The 19,516-nt window shown below is 43.8% G+C and overlaps 1 non-coding gene across 1 annotated transcript; it reads right to left on the bottom strand.

Annotated features, from left to right (window-relative positions):
* Positions 1–4,888: 4,888 nt before the first annotated feature.
* Trnat-ugu (transfer RNA threonine (anticodon UGU)) lies at positions 4,889–4,963 on the bottom strand. The gene has a single exon. It is a non-coding gene; the product is annotated as a tRNA-Thr (tRNA).
* Positions 4,964–19,516: the final 14,553 nt, after the last annotated feature.

Below are 19,516 nucleotides of genomic sequence, written 5' to 3'. Positions count from 1 at the left end.
GCATACGTGGGGAGTTAACGGCGCAGGCATCAGTAGAGCGATCCCTGTGTTGTCAGGGGGCTACAACCAAGAGGGTACATGGCGGCCCCACCACAACGGACTGGCTACCGTGCTGGATCTTAGGTGCAAAACTGACCAAGGTCGTCGTCGCAGATAAAAAACACTGCAGAGTGCAGCGTGGTAATCGCCCAAGAGATCGAAAACGAGCGGGACACCATTGCAACGACGAGAAAGCCGGCTAAAGGTCTAATTGCACGACGGATACAGTGCACCATGTAAGGCGCCCTTCCCCAATTGGCTCGCTCTTCGGAATAATTTAGAAAGATGGAGGTCAAACCCGAGAGGGGACCATCACATAAGGCCGAAACATTTGAGACTCCTTTTAGTCGCCTCTTACGACAGGCAGGAATACCGCGGGCCTATTCTTACCCCCGAACCCGCAGGGGGAGGTCCGTAGGTGATATGTGCGCTGGTGGCATTAGAATCGCTGAGCAATCTACAGCAGATGCTGGTTCTCTGAACTTTTCTCAGTAATGTTTCGCAAAAAGAGCGTCGTGCTCCCTCCAGGGAGTTCCCTCTGAGTTCACGGAGCATTTCCGTAATACTCGGGTGTTGATCGAATTTACCGGTAATCTAGCATCACATCTCTAAATTTCTTCGATGGCTTCATTTAGTCCGACCTTGTGAGGACCCCAAGCACTGGAGCAGCATTCAAAAATGGGTCGCGCAAGAGCTGTGTAAGCTGTCTTCTTTATAGATGAGCTAACCTTTCCCAAAATTCTCTGAATAGACAGAAGTTGAACATTTGCATTCGCTACAACCGATTTCATGCACTAGTTCTCTTTTGTGTCTGTGTGCAACGTTGCAGGTTGATATTTAAGGCACGTAACTACGTAAACAGTGAATCACTGACACTGTATTCGAACATTAGGGAGTTTTTTCTCCTACTTATCTGCATTAAATTAATTTTTTTCACTTTTAGGGCAAGGTGCAATTTAATACGCCATGTTGCTGTTGTGGTATTCAGTCCAATGACTGGTTTGATGCAGCTCTCCATGCGACATACAGTAAAGCTGCACGACATCGGGAAAAATTACGGCTGTAGTTTCGCCTTACTTTCAGCACAGCAAGGCCGTTTTCGTTAGTGTTACAAGGCCAGGTCAATCATCCAGACTGTTGCCCCTACAACTACTGAAATGGCTGCTGCCCCTCTTCAGGAACCACACGTTTGTCTGGCCTCTCAACAGATACCCCTCCGTTGTGGTTGCACCTACGGTACGGCTATCTGTATCACTGAGGCACGCAGTCCTCCCCACCAACAGCAAGGTCCATGGTTCAAGGCCATATAGAATAATAAAACATCGTATGAAAACTATAACAGAAGCCCTGCTATTTGAAGAACAAAGTGATAATATAAATACCACGAAAATTAATTTTAGAGAAACGATTGAAAGTCAATACGCGTAGCTTTTGTTGACTTCGGAAAATACTTTTGACAGTTGAACAGAAGGAAACTATCGGGCATAATAACTAAAGGTTATATGTATATCCTATACATATTATTACTACTGCAAAAAACTTATAAAGAAACACGAAACGGATAATAAAAGTTGGCAATGATAAAACTGAAGAAATCGCTATCAATAAGGAACTTAAACAAGGCTGTAGCCTTTCACCAAATTTATTTCATGTGTATATAAATTACACGATTAGGATCTGGAGACAGGAAGTAAATCCGTGTACAAAAATTAATAGAAATAAATATGTTAAAATCCGTATGTACAGCTCGATCAAAGAGAATATAACACTCCGTATTAAGAAATAAAAGTAAAATCATGGCTCATCATGGGAAATTCAAAAAGAATAACATGTAATACCTCACTTAAGCAGATCTCCAGCTTTAATTTTTTAGGATGTGATATAAGCTACGATATCAAGAGCCGGCCGCGGTGGCCGTGCGGTTCTGGCGCTGCAGTCCGGAACCGCGGGGCTGCTACGGTCGCGGGTTCGAATCCTGCCTCGGGCATGGATGTGTGTGATGTCCTTAGGTTAGTTAGGTTTAAGTAGTTCTAAGTTCTAGGGGACTGATGACCACAGCAGTTGATTCCCATAGTGCTCAGAGCCATTTTTTTACGATATCAAGAAGTATGTAGAAAATAAGATTAACAGATATCAGTCAATAAGCTTAATGATAAAGAAACATTCCAAAACAAGATTAAAATTTTGTGTCCATTCCTACAGCTGTTTTTGTGTATGGAAGTGAATCAAGGTTCCCATAAAACTTTGTTGTTGTTGTTGTTGTTGTTGTGGTCTTCAGTCCTGAGACTGGTTTGATGCAGCTCTCCATGCTACTCTATCCCAGTACCTACTGCAACCTACATCCTTCTGAATCTGCTTAGTGTATTCATCTCTTGGTCTCCCTCTACGATTTTTACCCTCGACGCTGCCCTCCAATACTAAATTGGTGATCCCTTGATGCCTCAGAACATGTCCTACCAACCGATCCCTTCTTCTGGTCAAGTTGAGCCACAAACTTCTCTTCTCCCCAATCCTATTCAATAGTTCCTCATTAGTTATGTGATCTACCCATCTAATCTTCAGCATTCTTCTGTAGCACCACATTTCGAAAGCTTCTATTCTCTTCTTGTCCAAACTATTTATCGTCCATGTTTCACTTCCATACATGGCTACACTCCATACAATTACTTTCAGAAATGACTTCCTGACACTTAAATCTATACTCGATGTTAACAAATTTCTCTTCTTCAGAAACGCTTTCCTTGCCATTGCCAGTCTACATTTTATATCCTCTCTACTTCGACCATCATCAGTTATTTTGCTCCCCAAATAGCAAAACTCCTTTACTACTTTAAGTGTCTCATTTCCTAATCTAATTCCCTCAGCATCACCCGACTTAATTAGACTACATTCCATTATCCTTGTTTTGCTTTTGTTGATGTTCATCTTACATCCTCCTTTCAAGACACTGTCCATTCCATTCAACTGCTCTTCCAAGTCCTTTGCTGTCTCTGACAGGATTACAATGTCATCGGCGAACCTCAAAGTTTTTATTTCTTCTCCATGAATATTAATACCTACTCCGAATTTTTCTTTTGTTTCCTTTACTGCTTGCTTAATATACAGATTGAACAACATCGGGGAGAGGCTACAACCCTGTCTTACTCCCTTCCTAACCACTGCTTCCCTTTCATGTCCCCCGACTCTTATAACTGCCATCTGGTTTCTGTACAAATTGTAAATAGCCTTTCGTTCCCTGTATTTTACCCCTGCCACCTTTAGAATTTGAAAGAGGGTATTCCAGTCAACATTGTCAAAAGCTTTCTCTAAGTCTACAAATGCTAGAAACGTAGGTTTGCCTTTCCTTAATCTTTCTTCTAAGATATGTCGTAAGGTCAGTATTGCCTCACGTGTTCCATTGTTTCTACGGAATCCAAACTGATCTTCCCCGAGGTTGGCTTCTACTAGTTTTTCCATTCGTCTGTAAAGAATTCGTGTTAGTATTTTGCAGCTGTGACTTATTAAACTGATAGTTCGGTAATTTTCACATCTGTCAACACCTGCTTTCTTTGGGATTGGAATTATTATATTCTTCTTGAAGTCTGAGGGTATTTCGCCTGTTTCTTACATCTTGCTCACCAGATGGTAGAGTTTTGTCAGGACTGGCTCTCCCAAGGCCGCCAGTAGTTCCAATGGAATGTTGTCTACTCCGGGGGCCTTGTTTCGGCTCAGGTCTTTCAGTGCTCTGTCAAACTCTTCACGCAGTATCATATCTCCCATTTCATCTTCATCTACATCCTCTTCCATTTCCATAATATTGTCCTCAAGTACATCGCCCTTGTATAGACCCTCTATATACTCCTTCCACCTTTCTGCTTTCCCTTCTTTGCTTAGAACTGGGTTTCCATCTGAGCTCTTGATATTCATACAAGTCGTTCTCTTATCTCCAAAGGTCTCTTTAATTTTCCTTTAGGCAGTATCTATCTTACCCCTAGTGAGATAGGCCTCTGCATCCTTACATTTGTCCTCTAGCCATCCCTGCTTAGCCATTTTGCACTTTCTCTCGATCTCATTTTTGAGACGTTTGTATTCCCTTTTGCCTGCTTCATTTACTGCATTTTTATATTTTCTCCTTTCATCAATTAAATTCAATATTTCTTCTGTTACCCAAGGATTTCTATTAGCCCTCGTCGTCTTACCTACTTGATCCTCTGCTGCCTTCACTACTTCATCCCTCAGAGCTACCCATTCTTCTTCTACTGTATTTCTTTCCCCCACTCCTGCCAATTGTTCCCTTATGCTCTCCCTGAAACTCTCTACAACCTCTGGTTCTTTCAGTTTATCCAGGTCCCATCTCCTTAAATTCCCACCTTTTTGCAGTTTCTTCAGTTTTAATCCGCAGTTCATAACCAATAGATTGTGGTCAGAATTCACATCTGCCCCTGGAAATGTCTTACAATTTAAAACCTGGTTCCTAAATCTCTGTCTTACCATTATATAATCTATCTGATACCTTTTAGTATCTCCAGGGTTCTTCCATGTATACAACCTTCTTTCATGATTCTTAAACCAAGTGTTAGCTATGATTATGTTGTGCTCTATGCAAAATTCTACCAGGCGGCTTCCTCTTTCATTTCTTAGCCCCAATCTATATTCACCTACTATGTTTCCTTCTCTCCCTTTTCCTACTGACGAATTCCAGTGACCCATGACTATTAAATTTTCTATATATGACGGAAGTATCTGTTCCCGAAAGAACACATACCGTGGATGACCATGCAGGTTTGCTAGAAATGAAATGATAATTAAATAGACACCCTAGCTGCAATCAGGCGTTGATATACTTCACTGGGGACATGTTGAAAATGTGTGCCCCGACCGGGACTTGAACCCGGGATCTCCTGCTTACATGGCAGACGCTCTATCCATCTGAGCCACCGAGGGCACAGAGGATAGTGCGTCTGCAGGGACTTTTCCCTAGCACGCACCCGTGAGATCCACATTCCCAACATGTCCACACCACTACATTCGTAGTGCGCCTAATAGATGTTTGCCCATCATACTCATTACTCGTGGCAGATTAATCTACCTCCTGTAAGCAGGAGATCCCGGGTTCGAGTCCCGGTCGGGGCACACATTTTCAACATGTCCCCAGTGAAATATATCAACGCCTATTTGTAGCTATGGTGTCTATTTAATTATCATTTCATATTAAATTTTCGTCTCCCTTCACAATCTGAATAATTTCTTTTATACATTTCTTCAATTTCTTCGTCATCTGCAGAGCTAGTTGGCATATAAATTTGTAATACTGTAGTAGGTGTGGGCTTCGTATCTATCTTGGCCACAGTAATGCGTTCACCATGCTGTTTGTAGTAGCTTACCCGCATTCCTATTTTCCTATTCATTATTAAACCTACTCCTGCATTACCCCTATTTGATTTTGTGTTTATAACCCTGTAGTCACCTGACCAGAAGTCTTGTTCCTCCTGCCACCGAACTTCACTAATTCCCACTATATCTAACTTCAACCTATATATTTCCCTTTTTAAATTTTCTAACCTACCTGCCCGATTAAGGGATCTGACATTCCACGCTCCGATCCGTAGAACGCCAGTTTTCTTTCTCCTGATAACGACATCCTCTTGAGTAGTCCCCGCCCGGAGATCCGAAAGGGGGACTATTTTACCTCCGGAATATTTTACCCAAGAGGACGCTATCATTATTTAATCATACAGTAAAGCTGCATGCCCTCGGGAAAAATTACGGCTGTAGTTTCCCCCTGCTTTCAGCCGTTCGCAGTACCAGCACAGCAAGGCCGTTTTGGTTATTGTTACAAGGCCACATCAGTCAATCATCCAGACTGTTGCCCCTGCAACTACTGAAAAGGCTGCTGCCCCTCTTCAGGAACCACACGTTTGTCTGGCCTCTCAACAGATACCCCTCCGTTGTGGTTGCACCTACGGTACGGCTATCTGTATCGCTGAGGCACGCAAGCCTCCCCACCAACGGCAAGGTCCATGGTTCATGGGGAGGGGGGGGGGCATAAAACTTTATAGAAGTAAAATACAAGCAGTAGAAATAAGGTTTCTCAGGAAAGTTAGGCGTTACCACCGAAGACCGCACAGGAAATGGGGTTATTGGAAATCAACTAGACATATATAATATTAATGAAAAGATTGAAGAACATAAAACATTGTGGAAACATCACCTAAAAAGAATGAGTGCAGAGAGAGTTCCCACGTCAGACCATGCTTTACCAGCGCAGAGGACGAAGGGACGTAGGAAGACCCAGAACGACGTAGTAGTGAAAAGTGTTGTATCCTCCTATACTCGCTCAACGCCGACACTTTGCCATACACCACGCCTGGTGATACCCTTGTCTCTGATGAACACTCGTCGTCCAGGACAACGTACTGGGATCTACGTGTTACCTAACACTTTATTTGGCACAGTTGCTCTGAAGGGACATAGAAATCCAGAGAGTTTGGAGAAATGAATACCCTCTCTGCCACTGATGTATAAAAGTGACGTTTATTCTGTGTTTTCCAGAGATATTTAGAGATATTTAGAGCTCATAGTTGAAAATACTCTCAGCAACGAGCTTAAGAGTCTTTGCATTGTTATCAATTTAAGTGGTGCTCATAACACTTGTTAGTGAACTTTTATTTTTATTTTTACTCTGTGTATCTCCTGATACTCAATAATCTGAGCATTTATTGTGCGTAGCGGCTCTAAAGGTGAGTTTTAATGCTGAATATTTTATCGCTGTACAGTCTGGAATCTGTAAACCTTGACATGAAAAGCATTCTGCTTATAGGCTACACTGTCGGCACACGGTCAATTTTTCTTAGTTTTGGTTATAAAAAGCAAGTTTCTTGTAGGAGAAAATGGTAATCTGTGTATTTTTTTTAGAGGAGGAAGTGGGTGCACAGTCCCTCTATGGCACAAGAAAAAGGGCGGTAACGTGTAACGTTCCATGAACTTCATATCTGTGTGACCGTGATCCAGAAGGAGAGTAAACATGAAAGTCTACCAAATGACAGAAATGATCGTTCTAAAAGATTGAAAATCCTGAAGAACGGATTGGATATACACTGAAGAGCCAAAGAAACTGGTACACCTGTCTTATATCGTGTAGGGCCCAGACGAGCACGCAGAAGTGCCGCATCACGATGTGGCATGGAATCGACTAATGTCTGACGTAGTGCTGGAGGGAATCTACACCATGAATCCTGCAGGACTGTCCATAAATCCCTAAGAGTACGAGGTGGGTGGAGATCACTTCTGAACAGCACGTTGCAAGGCATCCCAGATATGCTCAAAATTGTTCATCTCTGGTCAGTTTGGTAGCCAGCGGAAGTGTTTAAACTCAGAAGAGTGTTTCTGGAGCCACTCTGCAACAATTCTGGACCTTTGGTATGTCACTTCGTCTTGCGAGAGTTGCTCGTCGGAACGTACATGAATTAATGCACGTAATCAGACAGGACGCTTACGTACGTGTCACCTGTCAGAGTCGTATCTAGACGTATCAGGGATCCCACATCACTCCAACTGCACACGTCCTACGCTATTACAGAGTCCTCCCCAGTTTGAAAATTCCCCCGCTGACTTGCAGGGTCCGTGGATTCATGAGGTTGTATCCATACCCATACACGTCCAGCCGCTCGATACAATGTGAAACGAGACTCGTCCGACCAGGCAACATGTTTCCCGTCATCAACAGCCCAATGTCGATGCTGACGGGCCCAGGCGAGTCGTAAAGCTTTGTGTCGTGTAATCATCAAGGGTACATAAGTGGGCGTTCGTTTCCGAAAGCCCATATCGATGATGTTTCTTTGAATGGTTTACAGGCTGACACTTTTTGATGGTCCAGCATTGAAATCTGCGGAAATTTGAGGAAGGTTTGCACTTTTGTCACGTTGAAAGATTCTCTTCAGTCGTCGTTAGTACCGTTCTTGCAGGATCTATATCCGGCCGCAGTGATGTCAGAGATTTGATGTTTTACCGGATTCCTGATATTCACGGTACACTCGTGAAATGGTTGTACGGGAAAATCCCCACTTCATTGCTACCTCGGAGATGCTGTATCCCATCGCTCGTGCGTCGCTATAACAAGATGTTCAAACCCACTTAGACCTCGATAACCCGCCGTTGTGGCAGCAGTATCCGATCTACCAACCGCGCCAGACACTTGTTGTCCTATTGTATAGGAATTGCTGACCGCAGCGACGTATTCTGCATGTTTACACATACCTGTATTTGAATACGCATGCCTGTATCAGTTTCTTTGGCGCTTCGGTGTAGAATCAAAACGTGACAGCGTTGATTTTGAAGAAAGTAATGGTCCAATTGACACTCTGGCTAATACGTCGAATAATTACAAAACTAAGGAGCCGGCCTGTGTGGCCGAACGGTTCTAGGCGGTACAGTCTGGAAGCGCGCGACCGCTACGATCGCAGGTTCGAATCCTGCCCCGGGCATGGATGTGTGTGATGTCCTTAGGTTAGTTTGGTTTAAGTAGTTCTAAGTTCTAGGGGACTGATGACCTCAGCAGTTAAGTCCTATAGCGCTCAGAGCCATTTTGAACAAAACTTAGAGCCAGGCCATGCATACTGTGGAAGTAGACAAAAGGAGGCCTCTCTTCAGATTAAGCAATATGGACTATGTTAGCGATGCAATAGTGCAGTACTTCAAGCAGCTTTTCGTTTCTGCAGTAATGGACACAATATTGAAGGAGGTAGATGGCTTGATTTGGGGGATGGGAGGGGGGGGGGGAATATTGGTAGACCGTCAGTGGATGCAGCCTGTTGAGAAAAAGAAGAAAGCAGCTGCTCCTTTACTTGGCAAGACAATTGGATGTGACAGCACAAATCATCGGCCTGCAAATGGAGCTAAAGAGACATCTCGATTTTGCTCACTCGGATATTCTACAATCAGTTGTGTGAGATGAAATGTTTTATTGTGTTTTGCTCCAAGTTGGAATTTTTTCACGGCTTTACACGAGAATTTATGAAATACCTGTGTATTACGATGAGACAGAGGACCAGAATGCTACTTCGTCTTCATGGAGCTCTGTGGGTAGAACATGTTCGTCAAATTGGCAATATAGCTTGCAGGTAACATCTTCTGTTTTCTAAAATTAAAAGTAAAAATTAGAAAAAAATCATTCAGTATTTATGAAGATAATAACTATTCTCAAAGGAACAGATACCATTGACAACCGTGTAGCTTCTCTAGAATAATTGATAATTAATTGAAACCCTCAGCTGCCGACATGTGATACTGATGTACCTCGATGGGAACAGTTGAAGATGTGTGCCCCGACCGGGCATCGAACCCGGTATCTCCTGCTTACATGACAGACGCTCTATGTATCTGAGCCACCGAGGACACAGATGAATAACGCGACTGCAGGGACTTATCCCTTGCACGCTTCCCGTGAGACCCACATTCCCAACTGTCCACAATTCTACATACGTAATGTACCTAATAGATATTTGCCCATCCACTCATTACTCACGCACACTAAGATGACGATTACCGTAACAGTTCGGGCAACGTGTGCGCGTTCGCACAGATGAAGGTCAATGGCCGGGTAGCCTTTAACTATATATATGAAGATAGTAACTGTTCTCGAAAGATCAGATACCACTGATGACGGTGCAGCTTCTCTAGTGTAAATGATAATTAATTGAAACCATCAGCTGCCGACAGGTGTTGTTGATATACCTCGATGGGGAAGGCGCAAAGGATAAGTCCCTGCAGTCGTGCTATTTATCTGTGTCCTCGGTGGCTCAGAAATGGAATAAGACCTGCACCAAGGCGGCCGGACCTGCCCCGCAAGGGGCCTCACGGCAAATGACGCCAAACGCTCATTTCCATTCCCATTTTTGCCGGCACGGTAGCTCAGCGTGTTCCGTCAGAGGGGTAGCTGTCCTCCGTCATAAAAAAACTGAGTTAATGGATCGACGATGAACTGAAACGGGTGTCTTGCGACATCCGCCTCGAGCAGATGCAACGTACGAAAACGAACAAAATGAGTTAAAAAAAAGATGGATAGAGAGTCTGCCGTGTAAGCAGGAGATCCCAGGTTCGAATCCCGGGCGGGGCACACATTTTCAGCTGTCCCCATCGAGGTATATCAACAACACCTGTCGGCCGCTGAGGGTTTCAGTTAATTCTCATTCATTCGCTATTGTTCATTTGACCACATACCATGAAAGTATGTAGTAAAATATTTTTTCCAGTAGTTACGTTTGATTTGCCAAATTAATGGTTAACAAGTCTTCGATGGCTGGAAACCTATTCCATGTGCTCGGACCCTCGACAGCATTTTGCAGTGGGGCACTGTACCAAACGCCCTCCGAATAATTAGGAATGTGGAATCAGCCTGATGTCCTTCATCCAACGTGCAAGATATGGGCAACCTGATTTCAGCACGAACGGTGCTTTCAAAAAAATTCAAATGGTTCAAATGGCTCTAATCACCATGTGACTTAACATCTGAGGTCATCAGATCCCTAGAGTTAGAACTACTTAAACCTAACTAACCTAAGGACATCACACACATCCATGCCCGAGGCAGGATTCGAACCTGCAACCGTAGCAGCAGCGCGGTTCCGGACTGAAGCGCCTAGAACCGCTCGGCCACAGCGGCCGCCGAATGGTACTTTCCAAATTCGTGACAAGGTTTTACACCCGGAAATTATAACGTGCTCAAGAATTTCTTGACGTTAAGGATCACTGTGGCACGAGGTAAAAGAAGGAATACGATGAATCGAAATGCAGTGCCGCACAGTGGCGTACGCGATTGTACGCCGCAACAGCCGCCGTACGCACGGGGCGCGGTCGATAGGCGCGGCTGTTGCCGGAGGTCAGTGAGCGGTGGGTCGGCGCGGTCATCATGAATATTTGGCGCCCGGCCCGCGCTCCTAGGTGACGCTCCGAGAGCCGCCAGCCGCCAATAATGTATGGTCGGCCGACGCCCGCTCGCTCCCGTAAATCTTCTTCGCACACAGCTTCGCAATACAAGCCGTACGTTATCGGCTGTTACAGCATCCACGCTGAAAAAAAATAATTCACCTACGTCAAAGGATGGATGGTTGATATTTGACAGGTTCTGTGTGCAGGTAGTGGCACCACTATTATTTTTCGTAGTTGTGGGCTTTATCCAGTGCCTTCAGAGGATCAGCATGTTAATAGGGATTTAAGGATGTTCGTAGTAGAGAGGATAGGCACCCGTTCACCCCCGCCCCTCCCCCTTTTCGCTGCCACATCAAATAGACCGAATTTGTGTAACCCAAGAGTCTGCGGCCAGTATTATCTCATGTGCCCGTGTCTGAACGTTTTCTAAATGTTTGCGAATCGTGTGACTTCGGTGGGATGAGTGCGTACCAGCCGTCATGTGGGATCACACCTAAAAGCCACATCCAGGCTGTCCCGCACACCGATCCCCGCCGTTAATCCGCGGTTTAACGGGCACATTTCCCCCAATCGCCGAAGCTACGTGGGCTAGTCTGCATCTACATCTACATTTATACACCGCGAGCCACCCAACGGTGTGTGGCGGAGGGCACTTTACGTGCCACTGTCATTACCTCCCTTTCCTGTTCCAGTCGCGTATGGTTCGCGGGAAGAACGACGGCCAGAAAGCCTCCAAGCGCGCTCGAATCTCTCTTATTTTACATTCGTGATCTCCTCGGGAGGTATAAGTAGGGGAAAGCAATATATTCGATACCTCATCTAGAAACGCACCCTCTCGAAACCTGGACGGCAAGCTACACCACGATGCAGAGCGCCTCTCTTGCAGAGTCTGCCACTTGAGTTTGGTAAACATCTCCGTAACGCTATTACGCTTACCAAATAACCCTGTGACGAAACGCGCCGCTCTTCTTTAGATCTTCTCTATCTCCTCCGTCAACCCGATCTGGTACGCATCCCACACTGATGAGCAATACTCAAGTATAGGTCGAACGAGTGATTTGTAAGCCACCGCCTTAGTTGATGGACTACATTTTCTAAGGACTCTCCCGATGAATCTCAACCTGGTACCTGCCTTACCAACAATTAATTTTATATGACCATTCCACTTCAAATCGTTCCGTACGCATAGTCCCAGATATTTTGCAGAAGTAACTGCTACCAGTGTTTGTTCCGCTATCATATAATCATACAATAAAGGATCCTTCTTTCTATGTATTCGCAATACATGACATTTGTCTATGTTAATGGTCAGTTGCCACTCCCTGCCTATCAGCTGCAGATCTTCCTGCATTTCGCTGCAGTTTTCTAATGCTGACACTTCTCTGTATACTACAGCATCATCCACGAAAAGCCGCATGGAACTTCCGACACCATCTACTAGGATTTTTTTATTTTTATTTATTTATTTATTGATGCGGCACACCACCACTTCTGTGCCAACCTCTTCATCTCAGGATGGCACTTGCAACATAAGTCTTCATTATTTGCTGGATGTATTTATTCTCATCTCTCTCTTCCTCTATAGCTCCCTCTAGTACCACGGAAGTCATTCCCTGACGTTTTAACACGTGTCCTATCATCCTGTCCCTTATCCTTGTCATTTTTTCCCTCATATTCCTTTCCTCTACGATTCTGCCCAGAATCTCCTCATTCCTTACCTTATCAGTCCACTTAATTTTCAACATTCGTCTGTAGCACCCCATCTAAAACGCTTCGATTCTCTTCTGTTCGGGTTTCCCCACAGTCCATATTTCACTACCATACAATGTTGTGCTCCAAATGTACATTCTCTGAAATTTATTCCTCCAGTTAAGGCCTATGTTTGATACTAGTTGACTTCTCTTGCCCAGGAATGCTCTTTTTTTCATGCTAGTCTGTTTTTGATGTCCTCCTTGCTCCGTGTGTCATGCCTTATTTTGCTGCCTACGTAGCAGAATTCCTTACCTTCATCTTACTTCGTGACCATCAGTCCTGATGTTTAGCTTCTCGCTGTCCTCATTTTTGCTACTTCTCATTACTTTCGTCTTCCTTCGATTTACTCTCAGTCCATATTCTGTACCCATTAGACTGTTCATTCCGTTCACTTTCTCTCAGGGCAGCAATGTCATCAGCGAATCGTATCATTGAAATCCTTTCACCTTGAATTTTAATCCCAGTCCTGAATTTTTCTTTTATTTTCATTATTGCTTCTTCAACGTGCATATTGAACAGTAGCGGGAAAGACTACATCCCTGTCTTACACCCATTGTAATCTGAGTACTTCGTTCTTGGCCGTCAACTGTTTTTATTCCCTCTTGGCTCTTTTACATATTGCATATTACCCGTCTTTCCCAATACCTTACCCCTATTTTTCTCAGAATTTCGAACATCTTCCACCATTTTACTTTGTTGAACGCATTTTCCATGTCGACAAATACTATGAACGTGTCTTAATTTTTCTTCAGTTTTGCTTCCATTATCAACCGCAACGACAGAGTCGCCTCTCTGATTCCTTTACCTTTCCTAAAGCCAAACTAATCTTCATCTAACATAAACTCAATTTTCTTTTCCAGTATTCTGTGTATTATTCTTGTAGGGAACTTCGATGCATGGGCTGTGAAGCTGATAGTGCAATAATTCTCACGGCTGTCAGCTCTTGCTGTCTTTGGAATTGTGTGGATGATATTTTTCCGATAGTCAGATGCTATGGCGCCAGACTCATACATTCTACACACCAACGTGAATAGTCGTTTTGTTGCCACTTCCCGTAATGACTTTAGAAATTCTGATGGAATGTTATCTAACCCTTCGGCCTTATTTTCAAAATGGTTCAAATGGCTCTAAGCACTATGGGACTTAACATCTGAGGTCATCAGTCCCCTAGAACTACGAAACCCGAACTAACCTAAGGACATCACACACATCCATGCCCGAGGCAGGATTCGAACCTGCGACCGTAGCAGGCGCGCGGTTCCGGACTGAAGAGCCTAGAACCGCTCGGCCACAGCGGCCGGCTCGGCTTTATTTGATAAGTCCTCCAAAGCTCTCTTAAATTATGATTCTGATACAGGTTTCCCCATCTCTTCCAAATCAATTCTGTTTCTTCTTCTACCACATCAGACAAATCTTCCCCCTCATAGAGGCCTTCAATGTACTCTTTCCACATATTAGCTCCCTCTTTTGCATTTAACAGTGCAATTCCCGTTACCACCATTGCTTTAAATTTCACCGTAGGTTGTTTTGACTTTCCTGTATGCTGAGTCAGTCTTTCCGACAATCGTTTCTTTTTCGATTTCTTCACATTTTTCCTGCAGCCATTTTGCCTTAACTTCCCTGTACTTCCTATTTACTTCATTCTTCAGCGACTTACATTTCTGTATTCCTGAATTTCCCTTAAAATTTTTTGTACTTTCTTCTTTCATAGATCAACTGAAGTATTTCTTCTGTTACCCATGGTTTCTCTTCAGTTACCTTCTTTGTACCTATGTACTGGTGGTTATACACACATATCACAGATGTGCCGAAATACTATGATCACTGCCGCTGCAGTATCGAATGTTGCGCGTGTTGTTGCGGACACGTGACGCGTTTGGAACGGTATTGGGTTGGTGCGTATTTTCGCAAGGTTTTTCCGTAAGTTTAATAAACACAACAGATGCTCATACAGAGACTTTAGTCATCATCAATAATATATTCTCCTTCATTATTTACAACTGTCTGCCAATACTGTGTTAACTTTTCGAGTCCGCGACTATAGAAAACACTTGGTTTTGCGGAGACGAATTAGTCGAGCCACAGTCAAAAAATGTTCAAATGTGTGTGAAATCTTACGGGACTTCTGCTAAGGTCATCAGTCCCTAAGCCTACATAATACTTAACCTAAATTATCCTAAGGACAAACACACACACACACCCACGCGCGAGGGAGGACCCGAACTTCCGCCGGGACCAGCCGCACAGTCCATGACTGCAGCGCCCTAGGCCGCTCGGCTAATGCCGCGCGGCGAGCCATAGTCCTGAGCACATTTTGATTCGGAAAGAAAGTTTCTTGAAGGTTGTTCGATAGAGAGTGGAAAAGGTGAAAATCTGAGGGTGGAGTATCAGGTGAAGAAATTGGTTGCAGAATGATGGTTCAAATGGCTCTAAGCACTAAACATCTGAGGTCATCAGTCCGCTAGACTTAGAACTACTTAAACCTAACTACCCTAAGGACATCACACACATCCATGCCCGAGGCAGGATGCGACCGTAGCAGCAGCGTGGTTCCATACTAAAGCGCCTAGAACCGCTCAGCCACAGCAGCTGGCCGGTGCAGAAAGATTTCCCAACCTAACCGAACTCCTATATAGCATTTTTCTGCCAGTGTAGCAGAACGCGGGCGGGCATTATCATGGAATAGCACCACTTCAAGCAGTCTACCTGGTCACTGTTCTTGGACTGCGTCTGTAGCACGTCCCAGCTGTGCACAATAAACGTCAGTAATGATGGTTATACCTCGAGGAAAGCAATTCGTAGCTAACCACACCGTCGTTGTTCCATCCGATGTATAACATTATGTTTTGTGAATATGCGCAGGTCTTTGTACGGGTGGTTGCTGCTTTGTTTGGGCTCAACAATTCCTTTCTTTGCTATATATCACCATAAGCACACCATTTATTGTCGCCACCAATGATAGATGATAGGAATGGTTGGTATTGTTCACGAGCCAATTGATGACGAGCAAGCAGAAATGCATACACGGCCACTCTGGCTTAGAGCATGTGGTAGACATACGCCCCATTTTTGAGCCTTCCGCATGGCATGCAAATGTCGCACAACGGTAGAATGATCACAGCTCCTCATATTTGCCATTTCCCAAGTACACTGACGTGGATCATGATGAATTAATGCGTTTAAACGATTTTCATCAAACTTGGAAGGTCCTCCTGAACACGGAGTGTCACTAATGCCAAAACGACACTTCCTAAAACGAGAAAAGCATTTTCTTGTTGTTCTCTGTCCAGTTGCATATTTTAACACACGACGTAAATGTTTCTGGCTGCCTCCGCTGCTGTCACAGCCCTACTGAACTCAAACCGAAGAATATATCGAAAAGCCGGCCAGAGAGGCGCTACAGTCTGGAACTGCGCGACCGCTACGATAGCAGGTTCGAATCCAGCCTCGGGCATGGATGTGTGTGATGTCCTTAGGTTACTCAGGTTTAAGTAGTTTTAAGTTCTAGGGGACTTACGACCTCAGACGTCCCATAGTGCTCAGAGCCATTTGAAGCGTTCTTATATCGAAAATGTGACGGTTATTCCACTTCACACTCCATAGTCTAGCGTACACGGCGCCTCTCACTATCTCCAGATGACAAATGACAGTATATAAACTCAAACAGGAACAGTGAACTGCAAATAAAAAGTGAAAAACTATTAATAAACTCATAGCAATCATAATACCAATGTGCAAAACAATAGTCCTATGAATTTACGCATTAACCTAATACATAAGCGGAGCAGAGATAAATGACGAATTATTCGAGCCGCAAATGGACACATCCGTCAATATAAGCATATTTTGTAAGGCCAAATAGTTATGACCTGGCACCTCAGAACGAGTAACTCGGAAACGGCGAAGCTCATCGGCTTTTCGCATGCTACCGTTGTAAGCATTAACGCAAGGTGGTTGAAGGGTAATGAAACTATGAGCAGGCGACTATGTGGTGGGCGCCCATGCCTCATCACAGAACGTGGAGTTTGGAACCTTCCCTGTTCTGTAAGGCACGATACACGGCTATACTGCTGCAGATCTGATGACATAGAACAATGCTGGTGCAGGCACAAGTGTCACAAAGCTCACATTTCAGTGCATTCTGTTCAATATGTGATTCCGCAATAGAAGACATATACATGTTCCCATACTGACATCTTCAACTACGACACCATCAATTGCAATATCATCAATTACGACATTGTCAGTTACGACTGCAATGGGCGCGGGATCATAGAGATTAGACTGTGCATCAGTGGAAATGTGTCTCGTTGTCGGATGAATCACGTTTGTCATCACAGTAGGTTGGCGGTCGTTTCCAGGTATGCCCTCATCACAATGAACAGCTACCCAAAACATGCTCCACCTCACGACGCAGGCTGGTGGGGTAGTATTAAGCCCGTCGCACACAGAGCAAGATTCGCTGCAAGCTTACTTGCCGGCCCACGCGTCAACGCCCTTGAGAGGTCCATCGTCTGCTAGGCAGCTGCCCTGTAGGGAGCTGTGCATATTTTCAGTGACAGGCCCGGTGCTACTTTTCTCGCTTCTTACTGAACTAGCACGGTAGTGTAAAAACCAAAATGGAACATTCATAAAATTCCTCGTATCTCGAAACTGTTTTAGGTATAGAAACAAGATTTTAGCAAATGATAATACGCAAAGAGGAGAGTATTTCGCTATGTATTTAATATACAAAACTTCCATTCTACTGTGGTGTACAATAGCTACAAATTTTTCAATGGAGTGATGTAATACCGTGTTTAAGTGCCATCGAAAACTAGTGAAAAGAGAATGACTTTGGGTTTGGAAAATATATGTGAGGAAATTATAGTTTATTTTTGTAAGAAAGGACATTTTCAGAAACTATTGGCTTGTCTTTACATTAGTTGCTGTTTTATGATTCTGTCACAATTACAGCTGCACTAGAATGTGAGTAAGATGAATTTGTATTAACTCAGCTGTATATTGGCAAAAGAAACTTGTTAATGTGGTAACAAGGAGACTTACATATACTCAAAACTCGTCTCTTATAACGTTTCTTTGAAGAAAAATAAATGTGGTATCTGGTGAAAATAAATCACTTCTTCTGATGAAATCTCGGCGAAATCCTATACCCGAATATATTTTTAATAACGAATGATATGGACTAAAAATAGGCAATGAATTTTATTTCTGTATCTAATAATCTAAGATATTTGAAAGCAACTAACAGCATATAGCGTACCATCTTTTCTTTCCGATCCCTATACAGAATAAGGGATTATACTTTCTTATCGCAAACATCTTTTTGTTTTTCAAAGACATTGGTAGTCTGTTTTCGCCGTGATGGGTAGTTGACTATATTTTTCAAATTCAAATGTTCTCGTATTTCTCAGATCATTGACATAAAGAAATGAAATACATGGCCAATGTCGATCCAAATCATTCATTGTTAAAAACACACTGGGAAACAGAAGTCCACCAAAATTTCAACAGACATCTACATCTACATGATTACTCTGCAATTCACACTTAAGTGCTTGGCAGAGGGTTCATCGAACCACAATCATACTATCTCCCTACCATTCCACTCCCGAACAGCGCGCGGGAAAAACGAACACCTAAACTTTTCTGTTCGAGCTCTGATTTCTCTTATTTTATTTTGATGATCATTCCTACCTATGTAGGTGGGGCACAACAAAATATTTTCGCATTCGGAAGCGAAAGTTGCTGACTGAAATTTCGTAAACAGATCTCGCCACGACGAAAAATGTCTTTGCTTTAATGACTTCCATCCCAACTCGCGTATCATATCTGCCACACTCTCTCCCCTATTACGTGATAATACAAAACGAGCTGCCCTTTTTTGCACCCTTTCGATGTCCTCCGTCAATCCCACCTGGTAAGGATCCCACACCGCGCAGCAGTATTCTAACAGAGGACGAACGAGTGTAGTGTAAGCTGTCTCTTTAGTGGACTTGTTGCATCTTCTAAGTGTCCTGCCAATGAAACGCAACCTTTGGCTCGCCTTCCCCACAATATTATCTATGTGGTCTTTCCAACTGAAGCTGTTCGTAATTTTTACACCCAGGTACTTAGTTGAATTGACAGCCTTGAGAATTGTACTATTTATCGAGTAATCGAATTCCATCGGATTTCTTTTGGAACTCATGTGAATCACCTCACACTTTTCGTTATTTAGCGCCAACTGCCACCTGCCACACCATACACCAGTCTTTTCTAAATCGCTTTGCAATTGATACTGGTCTTCGGATGACCTTACTAGACCGTAAATTACAGCATCATCTGCGAACAACCTAAGAGAACTGCTCAGATTGTCACCCAGGTCATTTATATACATTAGGAACAGCAGAGGTCCCAGGACGCTTCCCTGGGGAACACCTGATATCACTTCAGTTTTACTCGATGATTTGCCGTCTATTACTACGAACTGCGACCTTCCTGACAGGAAATCGCGAATCCAGTCGCACAAATGAGACGATACCCCATAGGCCCGCAGCTTGATTAGAAGTCGCTTGTGAGGAACGGTGGCAAAAGCTTTCCGGAAATCTCGAAATACGGAATCAGCTTGAGATCCCCTGTCGATAGCGGCCATTACTTCGTGCGAATAAAGAACTAGCTGCGTTGCACAAGAACGATGTTTTCTGAAACCATGCTGATTGCGTATCAATAGATCGTTCCCTTCGAGGTGATTCATAATGTTTGAATACAGTATATGCTCCAAAACCCTACTGCAAACCGACGTCAATGATATAGGTCTGTAGTTCGATGGATTACTCCT

The sequence above is a fragment of the Schistocerca nitens genome, chromosome 9, assembly GCF_023898315.1.
Source record: "Schistocerca nitens isolate TAMUIC-IGC-003100 chromosome 9, iqSchNite1.1, whole genome shotgun sequence".
Taxonomy (NCBI): Eukaryota; Metazoa; Arthropoda; class Insecta; order Orthoptera; family Acrididae; genus Schistocerca; species Schistocerca nitens.
Note: the sequence above shows the minus strand (reverse complement) of the source record. Positions and strands in the feature narration are given on the sequence as shown.